General features: G+C 54.5%; 1 long non-coding RNA gene across 1 annotated transcript; it reads left to right on the forward strand.

The window, feature by feature from the left end:
• Nucleotides 1–945: 945 nt before the first annotated feature.
• LOC109503087 lies at nucleotides 946–4,426 on the forward strand. The gene is made up of 2 exons (XR_002161982.3): nucleotides 946–2,827; nucleotides 3,983–4,426. It is a non-coding gene; the product is annotated as an uncharacterized LOC109503087 (long non-coding RNA).
• The last annotated feature ends 5,897 nt before the right edge of the window (nucleotides 4,427–10,323 follow it).

The following is a 10,323-nucleotide window of genomic DNA, read 5'->3' on the forward strand; positions in this document are numbered from 1 at the left end:
ACCTGCAACCGGCTGGGCAGCGGGGAACACGGAATGAGGGCCCGACTGAGCAAGGGAACTGTCGGAAATCGGAAATTCTCAGCTGGGGCATGACCATTGACTGAACGATGGCGGGCCCTGAATGTGACTGAGCTGATCAGGCAGACATCTCTGGGGACCCCGCCTCCGTCGGTGCCGTTCCCCGGCCCCCCCAGTAGCTGGCCTGTGCCATCAGATGCGTAAATCTGACCCCCGGGGAACTGTGTCTAAAGGCGCTGACGTTTTGGTCCCAAGGAGGGTGGGGACAATGTTGGTGCATTGGGGGGGGGGGGGGGGGGGTCGCGGCCTCCCCTCTGTATGGCATGTGGCATGAAGAGCCTGTGCCCAGGGGTAAGCCTGACCGAGAGGCCTGTGGCGATGACGGGTCAGGAGAAAACTACCCACAAGCCCCCACTCACAGAGCCCTCGGCCGGGTGGGCTACAGAAAGAACAACAAAAGGTTTGGGACCTACACCTTCATCCTGACCCCTGGGACGAGAGGGGCCCACTGGAGGCAGAAGACATTGTGACATGGACGGCACGTTACTTCAAGTGCTCTGTGCCTCAGTTTCCCCCCTGCAGAGGGGATAACAGCAGTGCCTTCCTTATGGGGTCATAGTGAAGATTAAGGGGTTAATCCGCGCACGGCGCCACCCCAGGGCTCGTCCGTTCTAAGTGCCCACAGAGAGCGCAGAGTGGCGATGAAAATACACCGGCTCTGGGCTCAGACCGGCCTGAGAGGGCATCCCAGTTCCCCTCGCTGAGCCTCAGTTTTCTCATCTGTGAAGTGGGGGTGCCGACACCGCCGGACCTCGGGGGGGTCCGGAGAGCTTCACTGAGACAAGGGTGTGGCGGGCTTGGTACCGGGGAGCCCTCTCTTCATCCCCCAAGACCGGGGCGGGAGGGACGGGGCAGAGATGCCTCCCAGCTCCCCCTGCTGTAGACACAGGCTGGGGAGGGGGAGGCCGCCTGGCGAATAATCTTGTTAATGGTAATCATCACCCTGATGCTCGTTAATATGATAACACTGGGCTCCCAGCCGCTGCCTGGCTCAGTGCTGCTCCGCGCGCCTCCTCTCCGCCTGGCAGGGGCTCCGTAAACACTCATTACGCTCCGTCCCCCGGGGAGGCCGCCAGGAGAAGCCGCTATTCCGGGCACACAGACCAACTCCGGGCCTCCGGCTCTGCTGGTAACCGGCATCCCCACACTCGCTCCCGCACGTGCGCGTGCGCACACCCTCGCAGTCACGGACACACTCATCCACCCTGTCACGCACTCCGAGGGCACACGCTCACACACTCAGACATGCACACGCATGGGGGCCGCACGCGTAGGCGCGCACACACACACCGGGGACATACACATTCACACGCACGCAGGCGCGCGCACACTCACGCACTGGGGACACACACACACACACACACGCAGTCACACACAGCTGTGCAGCACTTCCCAGTCTCCTCGCTGACCACGGCTAATTGCTCACAGTGATGGAGGCTTACTGTCCTGCCCATCTTGCAGCTGAGGAAACGGAGGCACCCCGGGGGTTATAGTCACCAGCCCATCAAGCGGGGACCGTTGGGTCCTGAGTGAAGGGGAGCCTGCATGTGACCCTAACCCGCCTCAGGGGATATCAGCTCATTCAGTCCCCATGGCAGTTCTGGGTCCTATTGTCCCCATCGCACTCATGAGGAAATGGGCTCAGAGAAGTGATATCATCTGCCTAGGAACACACAGCCAGGATCCATGCGCTACCTGACTTCAGAGCCTTCCCCCTCCCCTTAAAGGGGAAGAAACTGGGGCCCCGGGAGATTAAACCACCTCGGGGATCGACACTGAGAGCCAGGGCCAGCTCAAAGGCCTGCAGTCCTGGGCACCCGCCTCCCGCCCTCCCCCCAACAATGACCCTCTTACTCAGAGACTTTCTTTTGGAGCCAGAACCAGCCGGCTGGGCCGCAGGGGGATTCAGCATCACCGTGTTTCAGCCTCCCCCTCCAGCCCCAGGGTTCCTCCAGGCCGCTGCAATTCTGTGTTGCCAGCCCTGGCTGCTCGTCCCTGGGCCAGTCGCATCCCATCACCTCTCTGGGCCTGAGCTTCCTCAAGACAAAGACCACAGCTGACACTCGGGGGCGTTCATGACATCCCAGGATTGTTCTATGAGCTTCCATGTAAGGGTTCACTTTACCCTCATTCTTGCCCTGAAAGGAAGGTAGGAAAAAAGTCTATGGCTTTTAAGATTCTGTTATTCTACGGGATTCTATGATTCCCACGGGGTCTGTTGTGAAAGATCCTAAAAAGACTCCATTATTCTGGGAGACTCAGGTGCTGGAAGGTTTCATCCACTGGCCTGAGGATCACAGAGTTAAAGGATGTCATGAATTGGTGATTCGTGGAGCCCCACGAGCCTCAAGGGCAAGAGGCACTTTGTTAGCCCTCAGCCAGCCTCGAAGGCCACCGTGTGTCCACCCCCTTACCCCGCCCCCTCCCTCAGCTATGACATCGGAGCCACAGCCAAGGCAGAACAGCCTGTCTCTATGACATGGCTCTGAGGCCAGGGCCAGCGAGGACTGTGGGGGCCGCCGGAGTGCGGGGCGGATCACTTGCACACAAAGGGCTCCATGGACCCGCCTCCGCTGCCCTGGCCGAGCCTCACACACAATGGAAGGACCTTTCGAGGCCGCACCGAGCCTGCCCCCTCTCTCAGCCAGAGACACCCAGAAATGCCGCTGATTCAGTCCCAGAGCAGGCCGCCTCCCTGCTCAGAAGGGCCCCTGCCAGGAGGCGGGGAGGACAGAGAAGAGAAAAGCAGGTGCCTCTTCCCTCTTCTTAGCCGTTCTGACCTCTCTACCTGTGCTCCTACAGTTCCCCTGCCTGGCACACCCCTCTCCCCTCCCGCTCTCTCTGTAAATCCTTCCAGGCCCAGCTCAGGCCCCACCTCCTCCAGGAAAACCTGCCTGGTTACTCTAACCCTCACTGATTTCCTCCCTCACCTAAGTCGTGTGTGTTACATGACGTTGGGTGCTAACGTGTGGCCCCAACATTCCAGAGTTACCCTCCTTGCTATCACCAGAGCAATTTTTCTGGACCACAAAGGTGACCTTGTCCCTCTCTTTCTGTGGATCTTGACTCTCCAGCGTGGTATTCAAACCCGTTCCCAACTCTAAACCCATCCTTTTTATCTGTCTTTATTTCCTGCCTTGGATCCATGCACTAAGCCTTGCCCAGATGAAGTAAGGATCCACCTCCCAGACTACGCAGTCACAGGGGAAGCCTTTCTAAGGCTGGGGCAGCTGGGACCCCTGCCTTGATGCCAAGAAACAGATGTTGAGGGTCCCCCCCCCACCTCATCCTACACATACACATACGCACGCGCACACACACACACGCATGCATTCACGCACGCACGGACACATGCACACACCAAGCTGCCCCCAGGGAGCCCCCTGGATTTGCAGCCTTAGAATGTGTGTTAGTACCACGGACAGCACCGGAAAGGGGTTCGGGGGGACGGGCACTGGGTGCTACTTAAATCCACCCATATACACACGTCCTGGGACGTTCATGGATTTCATACAGCAGGCATTTGTTGAACACCACCCTCGTGCCCCACCCCTGCGAGGTGTTATGGAAAATACCAGAAGGAAAGACATTGACTGTCACTGTCCCCAAGGGACTTACAATCTGGTTGGGGAATTGATTGTCTTGCCAGCAATTTCCCACCCACCTGCCCCTAAGCTACCAAAGCCATGTTTACAAAACTGTATATATACAAAACTGACCATATATCGCTCCCTAAAAAGTTGCACAGCAACCCCCCACATTGCTTATACGAGAAACCCTCACCACCGCCCATGAGCCCAACACTCCAGACCCACTTGATTTCCACCAGTCCCCAAACAACCTGGGGTGCCTTTTGCACCCTTTCCTCCTCGTTTAAGGATTGTTTCCCCTCTTCTTTTCACAGGGAACTCCTACACAGCCTTCAAAACTCAAATATTTTCTTCTGGAAGCCCCAAAGTTAATTGTCCCCTCCTCTGTACTCCCAGAGGCTTGGTGCATATCCATATCAGCAGGCGGCATTGAACTCTGACTTGGCGTGTGCCCGTCTCACACAGAAGCTAGCTACCTTTGTCTGGGCCGGTGAGAACAGGCGCGGAGATTGCCAGAAGGGCGGGGGCTTTCTAAGAACCTCAGTTGATCAACCACGGCTCCAACAGTGCTCATATTTGACAACTTCAGATTTACTGGGAAGACTAAAAATAATGCCGAAGCTGTGCTTTTTATATCCCTCTTTCACTGAAGAAACCTGCCTGCCTTGTCTTTGGGAAGAGGGAGCCTTAATTATTATATAGACCATATGCCCAATAACTGATAGAATATGGTTAAATAAAACATAGCCTCTAACGGATCGAATGCAGACGTGAGGCTCAGCCCCGTCCCTCCCACATCGTGGGGATTCTCAGGCATCTGATTCCAGGTCTAGCTTCTCTACCTCAGCCTGTGAGTCTCCCAAGGGCCAGGACTGTGGGTCCTTTAATTCCATATCCCTGGTACCCAGCACAGTGGCTGGGACACAGTAGGCATCTCCCAATATTGGGTGAATGACTAACAGACTGGAACAAGTCACGTGGGCTCCAGGTCAGATGTCCTAGGTTCAAATCTTCATTTCACCATGTATTAGCTGTGTAATTTCAGACACATTTTTTCAAAAAAATTTTTTTAATGTTTTTATTTATTTTTGAGACAGAGAGAGACAGAGCATGAGCAGGGGAGAGGCAGAGAGAGGGGGAGACACAGAATCTGAGGCAGGCTTCAGGCTCTGAGCTGTCAGCACGGAGCCTGATGCGGGGCTTGAACTCACGGAGTGTGAGATCATGACCTGAGCTGAAGTCAGATGCTTAACTGACTGAGCCACCCAGGTGCCCCACAGACACATTTTTTTTTAAGTTTATTTATTTTGAGAAGAGAGGGTGGAGGGAGAGAGAGAGAGAGAGAGAGAGAGAGAGAGAGAGAGAGAGAATCCCAAGCAGGCTCTGCACTGTTAGCATAGAGCCCGACACAGATCTCAATTTCACAAACCATGAGATCATGACCTGAGCTGAGATCAAGAGTCAGAAGCTCAACCACCTGAACCACCCAGGAGCCCCTGAGACACATGTTAAAGGGGTCTCGGTGTTCTCATCTGTAAAATGGGCATATTAACAGTATATACCTCATGGGGTTACTTCTGATGTCTAAATGAAACCCTATAGAAAGGAACAGGCTGGCTAATTGTAAGTGTCCAATAAAGGGTCATTGTTTTTATCACTACCGTTGTGTTAAATTGTGTGGTTTCTACATACGCCCATTGGAATTCCGAGAAAAGAGAGAGCACCGTGCCGTGGAGAAATTCAAGATGACTACTGGCTAATATCCATGAAGCATTCTCTACGTACCGTGCATCAACTTAACTAAACCTCAGGACCCTTCTATGAGGTGGGTACTGTGATTATCCCTATTTTATCCCCATAAGGAAACTGAGGCACAAGAGATTAAATAACTTGCCTGAGATTACTTAGCCAATAAGTTGAGGAGGCAGGACTCAAACCAGGGCAGTGAGGCCCCAGTCTGTTAACCTCAAGAAAGCTGGAGGCTGGGCTGGGCCTTGAAGGTCAAGCCGTGAGGCAGAGCCACCTATGGTGGGAAGAAGGACCGAGAACTTTTCTGTTCACACCCTTGCCAACAGCCAACCCACAGGCTCTTCCTCGAGCCTGGGTCCCTCCCCCTCGTTCACCCGACGGCCTCCCTCAGGCCTTCCCTGCTCTCCATCCTCTTCTCTTCCAGGCCTATTTCCTCCTGGCCTCCTGGCCTCCTATTCTTACCAGTCCCAACGACTAATGCTGCCTGGGGGTTCCTGGGAAGGCGTCGTGGAGCAGGGCTTTGAAGGACCCATAGGAGTTTGCCGGGAGAGCAGGGGAGTCAAGGTTGCCTGTACAGTTTTATTACCTAGGCCCTCAGTCTTCTCGGAGTCTATAGGCCTCAGTTTCCCCATCTGTAAGCATGAAAGTAATGAGTACCTACCACGTCTCATGATTTTTGTAAAGATTAAATATATCACTCCGCTGAGGCTCCCATAATGAAATCCCACAGACTGGGTTTACTGTCTTAGACAAGGGACGTTTGTTCCCTCAGAGTCCGGGGGGCTGGCAGTCTGAGAGGAGGGTGGCCACACGGCCGGCTTCTACTGAGAGCCCTCTTCCTGCCTTGCTGTGTCCTCACATGGCCTTCCTCTGTGCTCACACAGAGAGAGTGCTCAAACGCTCCCATGTCTCTTACAAGGTAAAGACACTAATCCTATTGGGTTAGTGTCCCAGGGCCCCAGTCTTAAGACCTCACTTAACCTTTATTACTTCCTTAGAAGCCCGGTCTCTGAGTACAGTCACATCGGGGGTTAAGGCTTCAAAATACGGATTGTGGGGGAGACGATTCAGTCCATAGCAGAAAATGGGCTCATATGTCAAAAACGATGCTATTTTAAATAAACACCTGTATAGTACTGACCACGTGCCGGGCCCTGTTCTAAATGCACGCGTGTTAAAAAGCACTTAGGGGGCGCCTGGGTGGCTCAGTCGGCTGTCTGGCTCTTGATTTCAACTCAGGTCGTGATCTCAGGGTCGTGGGATCGAGCCCTGTGTCAGGCTCTGCACAGATCATGGAACCTGCTTAAGATTCTCTCTCTCTCTCTTCCTCTGTCCTTCTCCCCCACTCACACTCTCTCTAAAAATAAAAATAAAAATAAATTTTTTTTTTCAATTTTAAAGCTTAGGATGTTGTAGGTGCGGTCCATGCAGTCCGTGGTGAGTGCTGTTCCTGGGAAGACCACCCCTGTTGCTGTTGGGTACCTGCTGTGTGCTGGGCATCGTGCTGGGCACATGGCTCTGCCTGCCCTCCAGATCCCCCCAAACTCCTTTAGTGGTTCCCACTGTGCCCATTATACAGAGGAGGAAGCCAAAGTCAGGGGGCAAAGTGGCTTGCCCCAGGACAGCCCGGGAAGAACTGGCCGAGGCCGGGGGATGACCCCCAGCCGTTCATGCCAAAGCCTGTGCCTTGACCTTGCAGCCTACTCAGAGCCTACTTCAGTATTCCCAGCAAGACATGACAAAGGTCTAGACTTGGCCAGAGCCTTGTAGATGGAGAGAAATGACCCAACCCAATGTCCTTCAAAGTAGGAGGAGTAACCCCCAGCCAGCCCACCTCACAGGACTGGCGTGAACAGCGAACAAGGCCAAAGATCCCCCGGAAAGCCGTGACCCGCCGCCCGCGTGGGAAGGGCGGTGTCTGATTCCTCCTTCTGGCAAGAGGCTGACACCTCTAGAGGAGGGTAGGCCACCGCCACGTCCGTCGTCACTATTCCATGGGAGTTCTTCCATCAGAGAAGTTCGCGGGAGTCAGCGTCCGTGGCAGGGGAGGGGACGAGGCCGGTGAAGGTGCTGGCCCCCTGGAAGTGGACCACACAAAGCAGGGGAGATGTGACATTGCAGAAGCCCCCGGTCGGGGCGGGGGACGCGGAGGGGGTGTAGGGCCGGCAGGGGCCCAGGGCCCGGAGTCAGAAGACCTAGCTTTGCCTTTGGTGGCGTGAGACCCTGGCAAGACCTCATGCCCCCGGCGATCAATTTCTTTTTCTTTTTCTTTTTTTTTTTAACATCTTTGAATGAAGAATTCAAAATTTATACTTCGGGTCGATAGAATAATATAATGAACCCCCATGTGCCCATCCTTCAGCTTCTCCAATTACCAGCCTAAATCTCACGTCGCCCCCTCTGCTTGCCCACCCGCGCCCTCCTCCCTGCGCTTGCCGTGAGCCCGTCACAAGCATCCTATCGTTTTATCTGCAAATATTCCAGTCTACATAAGGATAAGGATGCTTTAAAGAAGAAACACACATAATTATAGGACCGCTGTCACATCTAGGAACGCGGACGATGATCCGTTTACAACAACTATTCATTCATAGGTCAGATTTCCACCTGCCTCATAATTAGCTTGGAGTTTTGTGGGAGTTTTTTGTTTGTTTTTTGTTGTTTGTTTGTTTTTTTCAACGTTTATTTATTTTGGGGACAGAGAGAGACAGAGCATGAACGGGGAGGGGCAGAGAGAGAGGGAGACACAGAATTGGAAACAGGCTCCAGGCTCTGAGCCATCAGCCCAGAGCCCGACGCGGGGCTCGAACTCCTGGACCGCGAGATCGTGACCCGGCTGAAGTCGGACGCTTAACCGACTGCGCCACCCAGGCGCCCCTGTTGTTTGTTTTTTTAGGATCTGTTTGAATCGGGATCTGAATCAAGTTCCCACGTTGATTAGCTAACAAGCCTTTTAAGCTTACCTGTAAATTACCTCTTCATCTTGCAAGAATGTGTAAGAACTTAATTGAAGAAACTGGGTCATCTGTCCTTTAGAAGTGCCCCCGCAGTGTAGGGCTTTGCTCACAGGCTCGCTGTCTCTATCTGTGAGGGGTGGGGGGCAATCGGGGTCTCCCGGGATGAAAGCAGGGAGCGTCTGTGAATGGGCACGGACCACGAGAAAGCGCCCAGCAAATATGTCCTGCGTTAACATATCTTTTGAGTCTGTCCCTACGCCGTGGCCTCTGTTTCTCTGACGGCCTCGCTGAGGTTCAGAGAAGCTTAGGAACCTGTCCGTGCTCGCACAGCAGCTATCGGTAGAGGAAGGAAATGAAAGGGTAAAACTGAATTTTGACACCAGGAGGAGACCCAGGTTTGGCTCCCACTCCACTCTTTCATAGCTCTCTGGCCTCAGGTTTCTCGAACTCTCTGAGCCTCAATTTCCACCGGCCAGGAGGCCAGACCTGCCCGAGGCTCTAATGAGGTGATGGGAGAAGTGCCCACCGCCCTCCCCCCATCAGGGCACCCCGCACGGTGTCTCACCCCAGCGCTTTGGCAATCTGCTCCCTGGCCCTAATCCCCTCCCCCGCTCCCACGCCAGGTCCAGCCTCTGTCCTCCCCAAGTGCAGAGAAGGCTAGAAGGCTCGAAGCTCTGGGGGCCGTAAGCCTGGCCCCTCCATCTGCTCCCCTGCGGGTCGGCGGAGACAGGGTGGGCGGCCTGGAAGCCGAGCTTCCTCCTCCTTCCCCCTCTTCCTGTCGCCCATCCCCGAGCCAAGGGGCCCGGAGAGAAACGCGACACCTCCCAGCAGCTCCTGTGTGCCCACGCGCCCATCTGCGAGGCCCCTGTGTATGACTCCCGGGCAGCGACCCTGGGCGTTGCCGGCCCCTTCACCCCAGTGCTGATGCTGACGTTTGGATTTCTACCCAGGTTCTGGGTCATTTCCTTATTCAGTAGGCAGCATGCTGGGCCCTGCAAATCATAACAACGATAATATGACAGCAACAGGGCGAGAAAACAGCCCCCAGCTGTAGAGCCCCTGCCCTAAGCCAGGCACGGTTCAAAGCACCAGATGCATAAGGGCAGGTACTACTATTGTCCCCATTTTACAGGCGAGGAAACTGAGCCCTGGGTTTGAATAAGCCGCCCGAGGTCGCACAGCTAGTCAGCGAGCAGAGCTGGGATTGGCATAAAGGTTTGCCTGTAAAAGACCGAAGCCACAGGGGCGTCTGGGTGACTCAGTCGTTTGAGCCTCCGACTCTTGATTTCGGCTCAGATCATGGTGTCACCCTTTGTGAGATCAAGCCCCGTGTCGGGCTCCAAGGATTCTCTCTCTTCCTCTCTCTCTGCCCCTCCCCTGCTTGTACTCTCTGTCTCTCTCTCAGAATAAAAATAAGTAAACATTTATTTTTTTTTTCAACGTTTATTTATTTTTGGGACAGAGAGAGACAGAGCATGAACGGGGGAGGGGCAGAGAGAGAGGGAGACACAGAATGGGAAACAGGCTCCAGGCTCTGAGCCATCAGCCCAGAGCCCGACGCGGGGCTCGAACTCACGGACCACGAGATCGTGACCTGGCTGAAGTCGGACGCTTAACCGACTGCGCCACCCAGGCGCCCCAAGTAAACATTTAAAGTAAGTGAAAGACCAAAGCCACAGAAGAGCTGGAACTCAGCTGTCATGCTAATTGTTTTCTTTTTTTTACTTTTTTAAATGTTTCTATTTATTTTTGAGAGAGACAGAGCATGAGTTGGGGGGGCGGGGAGAGAGAGAGAGAGAGAGAGAGAGAGAGAGAGAGAGAATCCCAAGCAGGCTCCAGGCTCCGAGCTGTCAGCACAGAACCCGACGCGGGGCTTGAACTCACGGACCGTGAGATCGTGCCCTGAGCCGAAATCACTTAACCGACCGAGTCATCCAGGCGCCCCTCAT

This window comes from Felis catus, chromosome C1, assembly GCF_018350175.1.
Source record: "Felis catus isolate Fca126 chromosome C1, F.catus_Fca126_mat1.0, whole genome shotgun sequence".
In the NCBI taxonomy this organism is placed as follows: Eukaryota; Metazoa; Chordata; class Mammalia; order Carnivora; family Felidae; genus Felis; species Felis catus.